This window comes from Symphalangus syndactylus, chromosome 1 (assembly GCF_028878055.3).
Source record: "Symphalangus syndactylus isolate Jambi chromosome 1, NHGRI_mSymSyn1-v2.1_pri, whole genome shotgun sequence".
Classification (NCBI taxonomy): domain Eukaryota; kingdom Metazoa; phylum Chordata; class Mammalia; order Primates; family Hylobatidae; genus Symphalangus; species Symphalangus syndactylus.
In genome coordinates this window covers 98806152-98825049 of record NC_072423.2, presented here as the reverse complement: position 1 = coordinate 98825049, position 18898 = coordinate 98806152, and the positions used below count along the sequence as shown (strand labels likewise).

At 49.6% G+C, this 18898-nt stretch overlaps 1 pseudogene; it reads left to right on the top strand.

Moving 5' to 3' along the window:
• The first annotated feature begins 5627 nt into the window (after positions 1–5627).
• LOC129478996 (large ribosomal subunit protein eL31-like) lies at positions 5628–6071 on the top strand (annotated as a pseudogene).
• The last annotated feature ends 12827 nt before the right edge of the window (positions 6072–18898 follow it).

The following is an 18898-nucleotide window of genomic DNA, read 5'->3' as shown; positions in this document are numbered from 1 at the left end:
TCCTGGTTCAAGCAATTCTCCTGCCTCAGCCTCCCTAGTAGCTGGGATTACAGACGTGCACCACCACACCCGGCTCATTTTTATATTTTTAGTAGAGATGAGGTTTCACCATTTTGGCCAGGCTGGTCTCGAACTCCTGACCTCAAATGATCCGCCCCCCTCAGCCTCCCAAAGTGCTGGGATTACAGGTGTGAGCCACTGCGCCTGGCATGGGTCCCTTACCTTCTTCGCAAAGATCTGGGGTGGAGGAGCACTCAGATTTACTCTACCTCAGGTGCAAGAAGTTTTGCAAGAGGGAGGAAGGACATCCCTTTGTCCCATCCCTTTCTCTTTGGGAGCAGCCTGTGGTCTCCAGGACACCCAGAGAACAGCAGAGAAGAGCCCCCTGGCCGGGCGGGCACGGCAGCTGCCCCGTCAGCATGGACAGAAGGCTCCCCTCCTTCCCCAGCTTTCCCACGGGCTGCAGGCAGGTTCTTCCCCATCCCAGCTGTGTGAGCTCAGGCTCCGGGGGTGGTGTGGGAGAAGATGCAGACACTGGAGGCTCCCACCCACTGGCCAGGCAGGAACTTGCCTAGGGATAATAGGCTTTAGTCACTCATGAGAAAGATAACGAAGACCTCTAATAACAACTGAAAAAATAAACCAGAAAACCTCACCACTATGGGGCAGCTGAGCCAGGAAGGGCCAGGCGTGGTCCCTCTGGGGCTTTCAGCTGAAAGAAACACACCTGAGACATGAAAGGTGAGGTGAGAAAGTGGTGGGCAGCTGCAAGTGACCTGTGGGGTCAAAGTCTCCAGTCTACAGGGGCTCTGTGGGGAGAACGGTCACGCTTAGGTTGGAAGCCCCCTGCTCTGGGCCTGCACCTGCCCTTCTGATGACGCACAGTGCTCAGGGCCAGTGTCTGCTCTTTATCCCAGGAAGTAAAGAACAGAGCATGTAGCCAGGCCCCAAGTGAGGTCAGACCCACAAAAGCTCCAGGGAGCTCGAGGAGCACATCCACAGGTCCACCCGAGATCTGCTGATGACCTTGGAGCCCATTCAATGGTCAGTGTGAAGCCATGCACTCTGCAAGGCACTGCGCTCTCTAGAGCCAAATCACCGAGTCTGGATCCTGGCTCCCTCACTTCCTGTGCCACTTGACCTCTCTGTGCCTTGGTTTCCTCATCTGCTATGTGGGAGTAACAATAGTACTCCTGTAGTATTTTAGTACTATAGTACTATCCTACTACTAGAGATTAGGGTTAGGGTTCAATGAGCAAATCCATGCATGTGAAGTCACGCAAAAAAGGGTCAATAGTTGCAGCTGAAATTGGCACCTTCCTATCCTATAAGGAACCCTCTCTCAGCACAGGTGGTGGCCACCCTGGGGCAGATGTGCTGGGGCTGTGAGTGCCGATGCTCACAGGAGGTCATCGGTCCCGCAGCAGTCTGGGAGAGTTACAGGGAACAAAATCTAATCTAGCCCCTAATCTGGAGGGGTTTATAGCACGATGGAAGAACTGAAAACAGCAAGATAAATATGTAAGAAGAGCCACTTTTCCACTTGCCTTCAAGTGGCCTACGAGGGCAGAGCACCATGGCTCACATCTGTAATCCCAACACTTTGGGAGGCCTAAGCAGGTGGATCACTCGAGGCCAGGATTTGAGTCCAGCCTGGCCAACATAATGAAACCCTGTCTCTGGTGAAAATACAAAAATTAGCCAGGTGTGGTGGTGCACCCCTGTAGTCCCAGCTACCTGGGAGGCTGGGGCATAAGAATTGCTTAAACCCAAAAGGCAGAGGTTGCAGTGAGCTAAGATGGCATCGCTGCACTCCAGTCTGGGTGACAGAGCGAGATTCTGTCTCAAAAAACAAACAAATAAAAAAGAAGTCTATGAGGCCAGGGTCTGAAATGTAAAAACAAAATTCCACACAGTCTGGGTTTTCCCCAAGCGATCTCCTGACACTGCTCTTGCCAAAGTCTCTGGCCAGCTCATCGTGGAATCCGGAGGCTGCATGCGGCTCAGCCCTTCTCTACTTGACACTCCACAGCACTTGACCCGGTAGAGCCCACGCCCTCCTCCCTTCCAGACTGTGAGTAAGCCCCCTGGTTCTTTTCTAGGGCCCCTTGCCCTCCTTCCCTCTCCTCCTCCATCTGCTCTCCCTGGCTAGTTGCAGCCATTCCTGCTGTCTCAGTCACCATTTAGATGCTGCTGACCGTATACTGAGTTGGATAATGTGCCCCCCAAATTTGGTGTCCACCAGGAACCTCAGAATGTGAGCTTCTTTGGAAACAGGGTCTTTGCTGATGTAATTGGTTAAATTAAGATGAGGTCACAGTGCAGGAGGGTATGCCCTAAACATAATGACCAGTGTCCTTATAAGAGGGCCACGTGAACTACAAGAGGAAAGATGGCCATGTGCCAAAATGGAGGCAGAGATTGGAGCACAGTGTCACCAAGGACTGCTGAAAACCATGAGGAGCTGGAAGAGACAAGGAAGGATTCTTCCCTTGAGCCCTTGGGAAAAGCAGGATTCTGCCGACACATTGATTTTGGACTTCCAGCCTCCAGAGCTAAGAGAAAGCACATTTCTGTTGCTTTAAGCCACCCCATCTCTGGTCATTTGTTTGGCAGCCCCAGGAAGCTAACACAGCCCTCACTGTATCTTGCTACCATCTCCTGAGCTTCCCACCTGACAGTCAGACAATTCCTCACACTCGGCCTTCCAAAAGTGATCTCTCCCCAGAGATCTGTTCCCTCTCCAGAATTCCTCATGCCAAGGATTGCATCACTGGCTGCCCAAACCAGAACCCGGTCATCCCCGGATCCTCCCTGCCCTCCACCCCTGAAACCCAGTGACTCATCAAGTCCTGCACATTCCACCTCCAGAGTCTTTCTTGGAGACTAAAGAGACAACCAAATGTGATGCTGGGATCTTGATGGGACCCCGGCTCTCAAAACAAAAGCCCAACCATGAAAGGCCATCCTGGAACACTCTGGACAATCTGGACACAAACTGGGCAGCAGTTGTGGGGTTTCTGAGGTGCGATACTGGTTCTGCGGTTCAGGAGAAAAATGCCCTCCTTCTCAGGAAATGCAGCTGAGGGTCTCAGCGTGAAGCATCACCATGTCTGAAACTGACTTTCAAATGGTACAGAAAAGGAAAATCCACCCACTTCACTTTGTCTTGAGAGAGCAAAGCTGGAGATATCAATGATTGTTGGCTCTAGGTAGAGGCAAATGTGTTTGTGGTACTGGTCTTTCAACTCTTCAGGAAGGTAAGAATTTTTCTGGTAGAAATTTTGGGGGAGGCCAGGCCCAGTATCTCACACCTGTAATCCCAGCACTTTGGGAGGCCAAGGCGGGCAAATCACAAGGTCAGGAGTTCGAGACCAGCCCGGCCAACACAGTAAAACCCTGTCTCTACTAAAAATACAAAAATTAGCTGGGCATAGTGGTGGCTGTAATCCCAGCTATTCAGGAGGCTGAGGCAGGAGAATTGCTTGAACCCAGGAGGCAGAGGTTGCAGTTAGCCGTGATTGCACCACTGCACTCCAGCCTAGGTGACAGAGCTAGACTCCACCTCAAAAAAAAAAGATTGGGGGAATCTTCTGACCTTCCTCATTCTCTGCTCCCACTTCCCTGCTCTGCTGCAGACCCCCAGCACCCCTCCTGCCTGGGGAATCTCTGCTCCAGCTTTGCCGGCTGGCTTCTACACACCATCACCACCAAACCCAATCCTGTCCACTCCAACCTGGTGACCAGAGTGCAGTCAGAGTTCTCTCTCCAATGCCAGAACTTTCTCATGTCCCTCCCTTGCTGGAAGCCCTCTGAAGCCTGTTCCTGGGACAACGATCACATTCCTTACATAATCTGTGAGGTCCTTGGTCACCTCTCCAGCCCCTTGCTGCTCTCAACATGAAACTCAACATTCCGGTTGTTCTTATCTTCTCTACACACCTTCTTACCTCCTGCCTTGCCCATGGAATGTCCTCTCCTCTGCCTTCATCTGCCGGGACCATCTTCAGGTCTCAACTTGATGTCCCTTCTCTGCAAGTCCTTTGCCCCTGCCACCTGCTCTATGGAGCACATGTAATCTACATATAATCTACAAAGCTTGTATGTTGTGTAACAAATACTTTCCATGGTGGGTCCTCTCTCCCTTACCCAGCAGAAACTTGTATGAGGGGAAAGATTGGAACTGTTTTATCATTCTCTCCTACCCACCTGGCAGAAGAGCTGGCACATGGCAGGTGTGTGCCATAGTTTCAATGTGTCCCCCTAAGTTCATGTGTTGGAAACTCCATCCCCAACGTGACAGGGTTGGGAGGTGGGCCTAATGGTAGGTAGTATTTGGGTCATGGGGGTACTGCCTTCCTGAATAAATTAATGCCATTATTGGGGACTGGGTTCCTTATAAAAGGACTAGTTTAGCTCTCCCTTGCCCCACTCCTTACCCTCTTTTGGGCCTTCTGCCATGGGATGACGCAGCAAGAAAGCCTTTGCTAGATGTGGCCCCTTGACTTCTCAGCCTCCAGAACTGTGAGCCAATAAATTTCATTATAAATTACCTTGGCCTGGCACAGTGGTTCAAATCTGTAATCCCAGCACCTTGGGAGGCCAAGGCGGGCGGATCACTTGAGGTCAGGAGTTCGAGAAAAGTGTGGCCAACATGGTGGAACCTCGTTTCTATTAAAAATGCAAAAATTAGCCGGGTGTGGGAGTGTGTGCCTGTAATTCCAGCTACTCGGGAGACTGAGGCAGGAGAACCACTTGAACCCTGGAGGCAGAGGTTGCGGTTGGCCGAGATCATGCCACCGCGCTCCAGCCTGGGCAACAGAGCGAGACTCTGTTTCAAAAAATATATAAATAAATAAAAATTAAAATAAAAAAAAAAAAATTACCCAGTCTATGCTATTCTGTTATAGCAGCATAAAATGGGCTAAGGTGGTTTGCAATAAGTAATCAATGAGTAGGTGAAAGTATGAGCGATGGCTGGGTGGGTAAATGGATGGATGGAGGACAGGTGGGTGGATGGGTAGGTGAGTAAATGACATAGTACAAACAAAGGCGCCATCACACTCCATTGGGGGTGAGGGCAGGTTTAACTGCAGGAGGCTCCTTAGAGGCTCGGAGAAGGCAGCATTTTGACAATGGCTGCAATTTAGTGAGCACTTCTTTGCTGGGCCCCAGACCCCACACTTGACTGGGTTGCCTCCCTTCATCCTCGTAGAAGCCCCCGGAGTAAGACATTAATATTTTCCCTCTTCCTAAGTCTCATTACCTTGATAATTTTCATTTTAATAAAATTTAAAAATAAATTTTACCTGCACATGGTACAGCATTTTAAAAGTACACAAGGATAGGCAGTAAAAAAAATCACCTTTCTTCACTGCTAAATCCCCAGACTGTTGTAGACACAGTAGGAACTCAATAAAAATGAGTTGAATCCAATGGCATTTCATGCGCAGACACAGAAGCTCAGAGAGATAGGCCGGGCGCGGTGGCTCACACCTGTAATCCCAGCACTTTGGGAGGCTGAGGCGGGTGGATCGCCTGAGGTCAGGAGTTCGAGACCACCCTGGCCAACATGTCGAAACCCCATCTCTACTAAAAATACAAAAATTAGCCAGTGTGGTGCTCTTCCTTTCCAACTTGGACCCGGCAGAATGGCTTCCACAAAGAAGGGTGGCGAGAAGAAAAAGGGCCGTTCTGCCATCAACGAAGTGGTAACCCGAGAATACACCATCCAACATTCACAAGCGCATCCATGGAGTGGGCTTCAAGAAGTGTGCCCCTCGGGCACTCAGAGAGATTCGGAAATTTGCCATGAAGGAGATGGGAACGCCAGATGTGCGCATTGACACCAGGCTCAACAAAGCTGTCTGGGCCAAAGGAATAAGGAATGTCCCATACCGAATCCGTGTGTGGCTGTCCAGAAAACGTAATGAGGATGAAGATTCACCAAATAAGCTATGTACTTTGGTTATCTATGTACCTGTCACCACTTTCAAAAATCTACAGACAGTCAATGTGGATGAGAACTAATCACTGATCGTCAAATACATCAAATAAAGTTATAAAATTGCCAAAAAAAAAATTAGCCGGTGTGGTGGCAGGCACCTGTAATCCAGCTACTCGGGAGGCTGAGGCACAAGAACCGCTTGAACCTGGGAGGTGGAGGATGCAGTGAGCCGAGATCACACCACTACACCCCAGCCTTGTGACAGAATGAGACTCCGTCACAAAAAAAAAAAAAAAAAAAAGAAGAAGAAGAAGCTCAGAGAGATTCAGGAGGTTGCCCGATGCCTCACAGGTTGATAAGTTGGCAAAGTCAGGGATTGGAATCAGGTTCACCGGACTCAAACCTGACCTGTCGGCCTAACAGGTGAAATGGGTGAAGAGAGCAGGCCTTGGGGGCGGTGGTGGGGATCATAGGCAGAGGCTCAGAGGCAGGAAAGTCATGGCATGGGAGGAATTTGGCCAGAGTGCAGGGTTTGTGTCAGGAAATGGGGGTGAAGCTGAAGTTGGCACTGCAGCTTTGAATGCCAGGCTAAAGAGTGGGCACCTAGCAGCTGTGAAAGGCAGATCGCACCACTGCACTCCAGCCTGGGTGACAGAGCAAGACCCCATCACAAAAGAAAAAAAAAAAGTCAAAGGTGAGTAGGATATATGCTTCCCTGACATCCCAGGTCCCCAACCTATAAGGAAGAAGGGCCAGTAAAAAAGTAAGTTGACCACCATCCAACCCATACCCCCATGGGTCACGCTTAATACAGAGGGTGAAGCTGAAGCTCTATCTGCAGCAGGTTCTAGAAGGTAACTCCACCCCCCCATGAAAGCAGATCCCTTAGCCTCCTAGCCTGACAGACAACAGCAGCAGCTGAGATGTCTCAGGGGGTTAATGTGTTCTAAGCACTTAGCATATCGACTGGTCTAACTCTCACCAACACCCTTGAGGAAGGTGCCATTCCCATCCCCATTTTACAGATAAGAAGGACTGAGGAGGAGAAGCTAAATAACTTGCCCAGATCGCCCAGTCAGCAGGAGGCAGGTTCCTGGCGGCTAACTCCATAGCCAACACTCGCCCCCGAACAGGGAGTGCCTGGTAAATGTCTACTGTACGGTGATCCGCTGGGGCATCTACGCAGAGATGGGCAATGAGTAGGAGTGCAGCAGGAGAGAGAAGCAGGCATTGGAATTTCCGAGGGTGGGAAGCATTTCTGAAGGCACAGAGAGGCACTAAACATCATCTGCTGGTTGACTCTAGCTGGGACACTCATGACGACTGACCATGCCAGGCCCTGCAAGAGGGAGTAGGGAGGTGGCTCCAGCCTGGATGTGGAGGCACCCCCCAGGCTGGAGCTTCGCAGGAGGACACTAAACTCCCTGGGATGCTGAGGACTCACACTTCCTCCTGTGGCGGTGCATTCAGCCTGCAGGTGTGGACAGTCAATGACTCCAGTTAATGGTGAGGTGAGGAACTTGGCACTGAACAGTGTTGAGTCACACGGTGAGAATGTCTTTCCCTTTTCAACGATCAGTCAGTCCCTCTGAACAAAGTGAGATTTCATCTCGGGCTAGTGATGACTAATGTCTTTTTTTTTTTTTTTTTTTTTTTGAGACGGAGTCTCGCTCTGCCACCCAGGCTGGAGTGCAGTGGCGTGACCTCGGCTCACTGCAAGCTCCGCCTCCCGGGTTCACGCCATTCTCCTGCCTCAGCCTCTTGGAGTAGCTGGGACTACAGGCGCCCGCCACCACGCCTGGCTAATTTTTTGTATTTTTAGTAGAGACGGGGTTTCACCGTGGTCTCGATCTCCGGACCTCGTGATCCGCCCGCCTCGGCCTCCCAAAGTGGTGGGATTACAAACGTGAGCCACCGCGCCCGGCCGACTAATGTCTTCTTAAACAAAGTGAGTAGCCCTCAGGTTCAGAGCCTGGAAGGCAGTGGAGCGTATGACGAGTTTCAGAATGTCACTTTTTTATTGCATTCCTTTTCATAGCCACCTCCTGATTATTCCAAGTGATACTGTGTTTCAATCAAGGTTAGCTTTGTGTAAGTGTCTGAAGTCTCCAAATCACAGTGACTTCAATGAGAGTTTATTTTTCTCATACAAAGGTAACCCTGAAGTAAGCTTTCCAGGGCTGGCAGGGAAGCTCTGTAATCATTAAGAACCCAGGATCCTTCTATCCTGCCACATTGCTTCCTCATGACCCAACATAGCTGCCTGTGCTCCAGCTATCATGCTTGTGTTCCAGGCAGAAGGAAGGAAGAAAGGGATGCTGAAGGGCACAACCCTCTCCCTCCTTTAAGGCTGTTTTTAGGAAGTTCCACACTCCATTTCTGCACACATGCAGAACTTAGTCAAAGGGCCACACCTGGCTGCAGGGGAGTTTGGGAAATGCAGCCTTGACTGTCTGCTCAGCTAAAAATCGTGTAAAGTGAGAAGGGATGAAAAGATACTGGGTGACACCAGCAATCTTTGCCATAGACTGTTTTATTTTTGTAACAGAGACACAAAAAATTAAAAATTTTTAAATTTTGAAGTTTTAAGAGAGTCGCTTTCAAGATAAAGCTAAGGAGATAAAAGGACAGGGCTTTCAAGAAAAAGCTAAGTAGATAAAACGACAGGGGGAGGCCAGGCTTGGTGGCTTACGCCTATAATCCCAGCACTTTGGGAGGCCAAAGGGGGCAGATCGCCTGAGGTCAGGAGTTTGAGAGTAGCTTAACCAACATGGTGAAACCCCGTCTCTACTAAAAATACAAAAATTAGCCAGGCATGGTGGTGGGTGCCTGTAATCCCAACTACTCAGGAGGCTGAGTCAGGAGAATCGCTTGAACCCGGGAGGCAGAGGTTGCAGTGAGCTGAGGTCACACCATTGCACTCCAGCCTGAGTGACAGAGTGAGACTCCGTCTCAAAACAAAAAACAAAAAAACAACAGAGGGTACATGGCTATGGCAAAGATTACCAAGCTGACCCTTCAGTCACTGAGCTTTGGGAAAGGAGCTATGAACTACAAAAAAGCAAAAGAGGTGTCTCACCCAAAGACCAGGGTGGGGTCAGGTTTTCTATTTAGGAGGAAATCTCTGGCCCCAGGTAGAAAGGGATCTGGGTCGCCGGGCACAGCAGCTCACGCCTGTAATCCCAGCACTTTGAGAGGCCAAGGCAGGGGGAGCTCAAGTGTGAGCTCAGGAGTTGGAGACCAACCTTGGCAACATGGCAAAACCCCATCTCTACCAAAAATACAAATATTATTTGGGGCTGTAGTCCCAGCTACTTGGGAGGCTGAGATGGGAGGATTACTGGAGCCTGGAAAGTCAAGGCTGCCATGAGCTGTGATTGCACCAGTGTACTCCAGCCTGGGCAACAGAGTGAGCCCCTATCTCAGAAAAAAAAAAAAAAAAAAAAAAGGAGAGAGAGAAGGATCCAGATCAAGAAGAGACCAGAGATGGGAAGGCCAGGAGGAAGCAGGAGTTTGTTCCAGATGTGAGCCGGCCAGGGCCAGCACAGGGGAGCAGGAGGCTGGGTGGGGTGGGAAGGGGCCACTTTCCTCCGAGAAGAAAGCAGCGACCGGGCCCTCCCAGCAAAGCTCATCAGGATCTTGGAAGTGGGACCCAAGGCCACAGGTGGGGTTGCAGGTCTGCCCAGGGGTTAAGAAGCGTGCGGAAGCTTTGAAGCAGGTGGGGCTGTGAGATGGCAGGAATGTTAAAGGCCAGGGCCCTCTGCCATGCACACAGGTGAGGCTGCATGAGCAAGTGCAGATAACGCGCTAATGAGGCTGGTCATCTGCATAGGGCCCAGGACGTGCCTGGCACAGACAAGATCTCCCCTGCCTCCTTACCCCCTCACAGCACAATAAGCCCACTCCCATTTCCTAGAGGGAAAGTGCTCCCCGAGCTCTCTAGGCCTGTCCACAGCACAGCAGATTCAAGCCGAGTCCGGCGGCCCCTGCTCCATCTGCCCTGATGCCACGGACAGCGCTTGGCACACAGAGGGAGGCGCACGTGCCTGCGGGTGGACGAAGGAATGAATGGAAGGGTCAGCTCCCGCTTCTGCACCTGAGCATCATCCCGTGAAATCTCACAGGACAATGGCAGCCTCAGCTTCCCTCCCACAGGCAAGCTTGTGGTGGGAAGGGTTTGATTTTCCCAAAATAAAAGGGTGTGGGGCCGGAAGTGTGGCTCAGTGGCCCCTCCCTGGCTCCTCTGAGCAGGCAGCCAGCAGACAGGTTTATTTTCGATGCTGGCCGGCGCTTTCAGTGGAGTATTTTTGGAGTGTCCACAAGCCTTGTTTTAATTTTCGCAGCTATTCCCATGCTGCTGTGAAGTCACCTGTTCCCTCATGCTCCCGGTGACCGCCTGCTGTAAGACAGGGACAGTGGCTGGTCAGTCTTCCCTGGGAGTCCCCAGAAAGGGATGGAAAACTGCCAAGGACTGTGGACTGCGATGGGCTTCGCCCCTGCCCCAAGCTGGGCCACTTTCTGGGCCTGCCGTGCCTGTCTGGGAGCTAGAAGCTTGTGCAGGGCAGGGCAGCCTGCAGAACATCCAGGTGGTCTGGGTCCCAACCCTCACTCCTCCACTTCCTAGGGGGCAACCCCCATGCTAATCACCAAACCTGTCAAATGGGACAAGCAGAACCTGCCTTACTGACAGCTCAAAGTTCCCCTGAGACTAAAATGAGATGCTAGCCCTCAAAGAACTTTGGGGAAAAAGCAAAGTTACTAGGCAGCCTTAATTAACACAGGCCGTTCTTCCTAAGTGATAATATGTGATTACGCGTTCCCCATAACAGCAGAAAGTTGACTGCAACTAAAGTGATAATATATGATTACGCGTTCCCCATAACAGCAGAAAGTTGACTGCAACCTTCAGGAATCTAGTTGTTTTCTCATTTTCCAGCGAACAGCCATGTGCTCTGGATCTCTAATAAAGTGGGACACTATTTCATCATGTCATTGTCCTGCCTAAAGGATTTTGCTGGCTCCTTTATTTTTATTTTTTTTTAAGAAACCGGGTTTCTCATTCAGTTCCTGACTTTGTACCTTCAAGTTAGAGAGCACTCAAAGCCTGTAACTCAGTATTGCCTAACCCCCCTTGGAGGATTTATAAAAGGCAGAAATATCACTCTATTCACTCTTTTTCCTATCAAAAGCAGCTCTTGACTGGACTTAGGACCTGTGTTGGCAGATCAAAGGAGAAAGCGAGGTCAAATTTGAGGTTCTCCGTGGCATCGGTATACTGTGATGTCCTGAAGAAGCAAAAAAATAATAATAATAAAATAATATAAATAAATAAATAAATAAACTGGGTCTCTCTCTGTCACTAGGCTGGAGTGCAGTGACACGATCATGGCTTGACCTCCTGGGTCAAGTGATCCTCCCACCTCAGCCTCCTAAGTAGCTGGGACTACAGATATGTACCGCCATGCCCAGCTAATTTTAAAATTGTTTGTAGAAACAGGGCATCACCATGTTGCCCAGGCTGGTCTCAAATTCCTGGGATCCAGCAATCCTCCTGTCTCGGCCTCTCAAAGTGTTGGGATTACAGGCTTGAGCCACCACGCCCAGCCTGCCGGCTCCTTGGTGTTTAAAAGATAAAATTCCCGCCCTTACTCTACCTCCAGGCTCCAAGCCCTCTCCTGAGTCTTCCTGGAACCGGCTTGCTAAGAGCTTGCTGCCTCTGGGAGGCGCCTCTGATTCCGTGCCCCTGGCCTTTGCACTTGCTGTTCCCTGTGTTTGAGCTGCTTGCCGCCTGATGAACTCCTTCTTGTCCTAGGAAGCCAACTCAAAGGGCCCCTCTCTGGAAAGGCGGTTTGGTGTGCTGGAAACTCTATGGGCCTTGGAGTCAGGAGCCTTGGGTTGAAGTCCTAGATGCACCTTGTGACTTGATAAATCACTTCAGCTCTCAGGACTCAGTTTTTTTTTCACGTGGAATTATTTCCCTGTTTGTCTCTCCCATTAGGAACTCCTTAAGGTCTGGAACTGCATTGCATTCATCCTGGGGTCCTCTCCTTCCTCCCAGTCCCAAAAAGCATGGGGATGTTGCATTACTATCTCAGGATAAATAAGAACTCAAATCACCAAGTAGCACCTGTAAACCAAAAAGCATCTGAGCAGGTCTGGATCGGTTTAGAAAGTTTATTTTACCAAGGTTAAGGACGTGCCCGTGACAGCCTCAGGAGGTCCTGACAACACGGGCCTAAGGTGGTCAAGGCATAGTTTGCTTTTATACATTTTAGGGAGACATAAGGCATCAATCAATACATGTGAGATTGACACTGGTTGGATCTAGAAGGGCAGGACAACTCGAAGGGGCAGGGGCTTCCAGGTCATAGGTAGATTTAAATGTATTTGGACTGGCAATTGGTTGAAAGAGTTATTTTCTTTTTTTTTTTTTTTTTTTTTTTTTTTTTTTGAGTCGGAGTCTGGCTCTGTCACCCAGGCTGGAGTGCAGTGACGCAATCTCGGCTCACTGCAAGCTCCGCCTCCTGGGTTCACGCCATTCTCCTGCCTCAGCCTCTCCGAGTAGCTGGGACTACAGGCGCCCGCCACCACGCCCGGCTAATTTTTTTGTATTTTTAGTAGAGACGGGGTTTCACCGTGGTCTGGATCTCCTGACCTCGTGATCCGCCCGCCTCGGCCTCCCAAAGTGCTGGGATTACAAGCGTGAGCCACCGCGCCCGGCCGAAAGAGTTATTTTCAACAGAAAGGAATGTCTGGGTTATGACAAGGGGTCGTGGAGACCAAAGTGTTTTTTCTTTTTTTTTTTTTTGAGTCGGAGTTTCACTCTTGTTGCCCAGGCTGGAGTGCAGTGGTGCCATCTCAGCTAACTGCAACCTCCACCTCCCCAGTTCAAATGATTCTCCTGCCTCAGCCTCCCAAGCAGCTGGGATTACCACGCCCTGCTAATTTTTTGTATTTTTAATAGAGATGGGGTTTCTCCACATTGGTCAGGCTGGTCTCAAACTCTCAACCTCAGGTGATCCTCCCGCCTTGGCCTCCCAAAGTGATTGGATTACAGGCAAGACCAAAGTTGTATCATGCAGATGAAGCCTTCAAGTAGTAGGCTTCAGAGAGAATAGACCGTAAACGAAGCTTGTCCAACCGGTAGCCTGTGGGCCACATGTGGCCCAGGACAACACAAATTCGTAAACCTTCTCAAAACATTATGAGTTGTTTTTTGTTTGTTTGTTTGAGACGGAGTCTCGCACTGTCCTGGGCTGGAGTGCAGTGGCATGATCTCAGCTCACTGCAACCTCCACCTCCCGGGTTCAAGTGAGTCTCCTGCCTCAGCCTCCCGTGTAGCTGGGATTACAGGCGGCCGCCACCATGCCCAGCTGATTTTTTCGTATTTTAGTAGAGATGGGGTTTCACTATGTTGGCCAGGCTGGTCTTGAACTCGTGAGCTCGTGATTCGCCCACCTCAGCCTCCCAAAGTGCTGGGATTACAGGCGGGAGCCACCACGCCCAGCTAACATTATGGTTCTTTTTTGTGATTTTTATTTTTAGCTCATCAGCTATTGTTAGTGTATTTTATGTGTGGCCCAAGACAATTCTTCTTCCAATGTGGCTTAGAGAAGCCGAAAGACCAGACACCCTCCTGTCAATCTTCCTTCCTTTATTTTTCTTTTTTTTTTTTTTTTTGACAGAATGTCACTCAGTCACCCGGGCTGGAGTGCAGTGGCGTGATCTCTGCTCACCGCAACCACCACCTCCTGGGTTCAAGCGATTCTCGTGCTGCAGTCTCCCGAGTAGCTGGAATTACAGGCGTATGCTACCACGCCTGGTTAATTTTTTTGTATTTTTAGTAGACACAGGATTTCCCGATGTTGACCAGGCTGGTCTTGAACTCCTGGCTTCAAGTGATCCACTTGAGGCCTCCCACCTCGGTCTCCCAAAGTGTTGGGATTATAGGCGTGAGCCACCTATGCCTGGCTGCTTAAATGTTTCTTATCAGACTTGAGGTCTGTGTTGCTATTGATGCTGGAGGGGAGTAATGAGGCATGTCCGACCCTCCCACCTTCTCCAGTGTACCTCTGCGTGTCCACATGTATCCAATGCTTAACGCCCGCTTATAAGTAAGAACAGGCGGCTTTGGCTTTCTGGTTCTGTATCATTTCACTTAGGACAATGGCCTCCAGCTCCGTCCATGGTGCTGCAAAGGCAGGATTTCCTTCTTTTTATGGCTGGGTCATATTCCATGGTGTATGGAGGGGTGGGGCACGTTTTATTTTATTTTTTGAGACAGAGTCTCACTCTGTCGCCCAGGCTGGAGTTCAGTGGCTCAATCTTGGCCATTCTTCTGCCTCAGCCTCCGGACAGGCTGGGACTACAGGCACCCACCACCACACCTGGCTACTTTTTGTACTTTTAGTAGAGACGAGATTTCACCATGTTGGCCAGGCTGGTCTCCAAACTCCTGGCCTCAAGTGTTCCGCCTGCCTTGGCCTCTCAAAGTGCTGGGATTCCAGGCCTGAGCCACTGTGCCCGGCCACTAGGCAGGTTTTAAATCTGGGGCTTAGCTCTTCTGGGCATTCAGTTTACCAGCAGACCACCCACTTCCCCGGGAAACACACTGTGTGCCCTTGGGGATCCAAGTCTGGGGGTTAAAAGGTGAGGATGGTCATCTCAGAGCCTGGGGGTCACTTGGAGTCTCTGCAGGAGGCGCCCCTCACCCCCCAGTGGCCCTGGTCTGTAAAACCTGCTTTTCACCAGCGGTCTGAGATCAAAGAGGAGTTACAACGTCTATCCTGAACAATTTGGTTGGGAAGATGAGATAGAGCAATTAGTAGTGCTTAACAGCTGAAGGCGAAATCGTCCTTCTGCCTGCGGCAGTGGTGGAGTCATTCCTGAGCCCCACCTGGGACAGAGCTGGAGGGACCTGGGTGTCTGCAGTCTGGGCGTGTTTCCAAAAGATCCTTCCACATGTGTTTTGAAACTGAAGCTGCATGTGTGCATGGAGCGGGTGCAGGGCTTGATTCGTGAGCTATCCCTGCCCAGCCCTTGACACCTCATCCCCCTGTCCTTGTCCTGAAAGGCCCTCATGGGGTCTGCCCAGCTCTCCCTGGCCAGCCATTCCCACACTCAGGAAATTTTCCTCCAGGCCCTAGGACACACCTCCTTGCCCCCAGACGCCTCCTGGGGAACCTCATATTCAGGGTTGATTAAAACCGGGCCATCACCTTTGTGGCTCTGTCCTCACCCTGAGCATGGTCTCTGTGTCCCCTCCTCTCAGCCTCCTTCATGCCACCCACACCCTCTCATGCCCCCCCCACCCTCTCATGCCCCACATCCATGCCAAGCCCCTAACGTCCCTCAAATGCATGCCTTCATTACAAACCGCCCCATGCCTCTCCTTCTGCCACCATCCCTCACCCCCAGCCATTCCAGCAGCCTCCTAACCTGGCTTCCCATATCCTCCCTTGCTCCCTACAGCCTACCCTGTGGCTGAGGCTTGAAAAATGCAAATCTGACCTCCCTGCCTGGACTTCTTTAGGGCCCTGCCCTGGCCCTTGGGACAAAACCAAGCTCATGCAGGTTCTAGCTGCAAAACAAAACCAGAAGACAAAACAGAACAGGACTGGAAGCTGTTTAAGCAGAAAAGCAAGTGGTCAAAGGACAGTAGGCAGCTGGTCGGAAGGACAAGTGAGCTAACTCTGCCACGGAGGCCAGCCACCAAATGCCAACACAGCGCCTTTGCATGTTCAGAAACCTGACATCTCTGCTGCCAGCCTGGGAAATGAGCTTGCTTGTGTTACCAACCTTGTCTGGGTCCTGGGGCCTCCTGCCAGCTCGAGCTGCAAAGGAGGCTGGCACATAAGATTGGCCTGGAGCCTGGCGCATTTCTTAGACATGGGCGGGGCATCACAACGGATGGGTAGGCCCCTCCTTCCTCGAATCTTAGAATGACAGAGGGACCTTTGCCCTCCAACCTCCGCTGCTATGCCACCCCACCCAAGCCTCGCCCCAGCCCTCGGCTTGGCCATCTTGGCCCTTCAGTTCCTTCTAGGAGTCCTGTTCCCTCCTGGTTCCAGGCTGTGTACAGGCTGGCCCCCTGCCAAGAAGGCACTTTATCCCAGCCCTTTTCAACTGGCTGACTGCCACCATCTTTCCTCAGAGAAGCTGTCCTTGTTCGCCCACCCGTGGCCAGGCCCCATAGAGCCCAACTGTAATCACTTCTGTTTGTGTGATTAGTGGACTTAAGTCTGTCTCTCCTGCTAGAATGGGAACTCCATGAAAGCAGGGACATCCCTCTGGTCCTGGCCATGTTTATCACTTAGCAGGTGCTCAATAAATACTTGTCAAAAAGTGAACGAACAAATGATTTGCAGAAGCTATGTAACCTACATTTCGTTTCTTTCACTATAAAATGGGAACACAGGTGATTATCTGCCTCTTAAATTTGTTTACAATTTTTTGTTTTTTCGAGACAGAGTTTTGCTCTTGTCACCCAGGATGGAGTGCAATGGCACGATCTCCACTCACTGCAATATCTGCCACCATGCCTATCTGATTTTTGTATTTTTAGTAGAGACAGGGTTTCACCATGTTGGCCAGGCTGGTCTTGAACTCCTGACCTCAGGTGGTCCACCCGCCTTGGCTTCCCAAAGTGCTGGGATTACAGGCGTGAACCACCGTGCCTGGCCCATTTTTAGTTTTTTAAAGCAATCAAATTGGTCACGGTTTTATTTCATGGCCCTCTCCTTCCTGTTCATAATTATAAGGAAATTCCCCCAGGTTTGCAGCTTCTTTTTCTTTTTTCCATTCATATCTTGTATCCATTTGGGATTTATTTTAGTAGAAGGAGTGAGGAAGGAATGCCAAAATTTTTCCCACTGTGCCAATCCCATTAATGATTTGTTCTTATACATTTGAAACAGCATTTTACCATATTCTAAATTTCCATATGTAGCACTATGATGCCGTTCACTGCAAATATCAGAAAGCTCAACTCAAACTGGCTTCAATTGTTTGTTTGTTTGTTTTCTCAGATGGAGTTTCGCTCTGTCTCCCAGGCTGGAGGGCAGTGGTGTAATCTCGGCTCATTGCAACCTCTGCCTCCTGGGTTCAAGTGATTCTACCGCCTCAGCTTCCCAAGTAGCTGAGATTACAGACATGCGCCACCCAGACCAGCTAATTTTTGTATTTTTTTTTGTTTGTTTTTTGTATTTTTAGTAGAGACGTGGTTTCACCATTTGGCCAGGCTGATGTCAGGTGATCCACCTGCCTTGGCCTCCCAAAGTGCTAGGATTACGGGTGTGAGCCATAGTGCCCAGACTTTTTTTTTTTTTGAGAGTCTCCCTCTGTTGCCCAGGCTGGAGTGCAGTGGTGTGATCTTGGCTCACTGCAAACTCTGCCTCTCAGGTTCAAGCGATTCTCCTGCCTCAGCCTTCCCAGTAGCTGGGATTAGAGGCACATGCCACCATGCCCGCCTAATTTTTGTATTTTTAGTAGAGAAGGGTTTTTGCCATGTTAGCCACGCTGCTCTCGAACTCCCGACCTCAGGTGATCCACCTGCCTCGGCCTCCCAAAGTGCTAGGATTACAGGCATGAGCCACCGTGCCTGGTGTACAATATTTTCTTTATCCAATCCACCACTGATGTGCACCTAGATTGATTCCATGTCTTTGCTATTGTGAATAATGCTGCAGTGAACATACAAGCGCTTGTCTTTTTTGTAGAATAATTTATTTTCTTTTGGGTATATACCCAGTAATTGAATTGCTGGGTCAAATGGTAGTTCTGTTTTAAGTCCTTTGACAAATCTCCAAACTGCTTTCCAGAGTGGCTGAACTAATGTACATATTCCCATTCCCATTAACAGTGTATAAGTAAGCGTTCCCTTTTCTCCACAGCTTTGCCACCATCTGTTGTTTTTTGACTTTTTAGTAATAGCCATTCTGGCTAGTATGAGATGGTATCTCATTGTAGGTTATTTCATTTTTTTATTTTTAGAAACGGTCTTGCTGTCACCCAGGCTGGAGTGGAGTGGTATGATCTTGGCTCACTGCAACCTCTGCCTCCTGGGCTCCAGTGATCCTTTTGCTTCAGCCTCCTAAGTAACTAGGACTACAGATGCGACATTGTGGTTTTGATTTGCATATCTCTGATGATTAGTGATGATAAGTATTTTTTCATGTGTTTGTTGGCTGCTTATATGTCTTCTTTTGAGAAGTGTTTGTTCATGTATTTTGCCTATTTTTCAATGGGATTATTTGTTTTTGCTTGTTGAGAAGTTCCTTATAGATTCTGGATATTAGACCTTTGTTGGATGCCTAGTTTGCAAATATTTTCTCCCATTCTGTAGGTTGTCTGTTCATTGTGTTGATAGTTTCTTTGCTGTGCAGAAGCTCTTTAGTTTAGTTGGGTCCCACTTATCATTTTTGTTTTTGTTGCAATTGCTTTTGAGGACTTTGCCATAAATTATTTGCCATGGCTGGTGTTGAGAAGGGTATTTCTTAGAGTTTCTCTAGGATTTTTGTAGTTTGAGGGCTTACATTTAAATCTTTAGTCTGTTTTAATTTTTGTACGTGGTGAAAGGCAAGGGTCCAGTTTCATTCTTCTGCATATGCCTAGCCAGTTATCCAAGCATTATTTATTAATTAGGAGCTTCTTTCCTCTCCTTGCTTGTTTTTATTGACTTTGTTGAAGATCGGATGGTTATAAGTATGTGACTTTATTTCTGGGTTCTCTATCCTCTTTACTTTGAACCTGTGGGTGTAGTTACATGGGAGATGGATCTCTGGAAGATAGCAAGCAGTTGGGTCTTGTCTTTTTATCCAGCTTGCCATTCTATGCCTTTTTTTTCTTTTCTTTTTTTTTTTTTTTTGAGACGGAGTCTTGCTCTGTCACCCAGGCTGGAGTGCAGTGGCGCGATCTCGGCTCACTGCAAGCTCCACCTCCCGGGTTCACGCC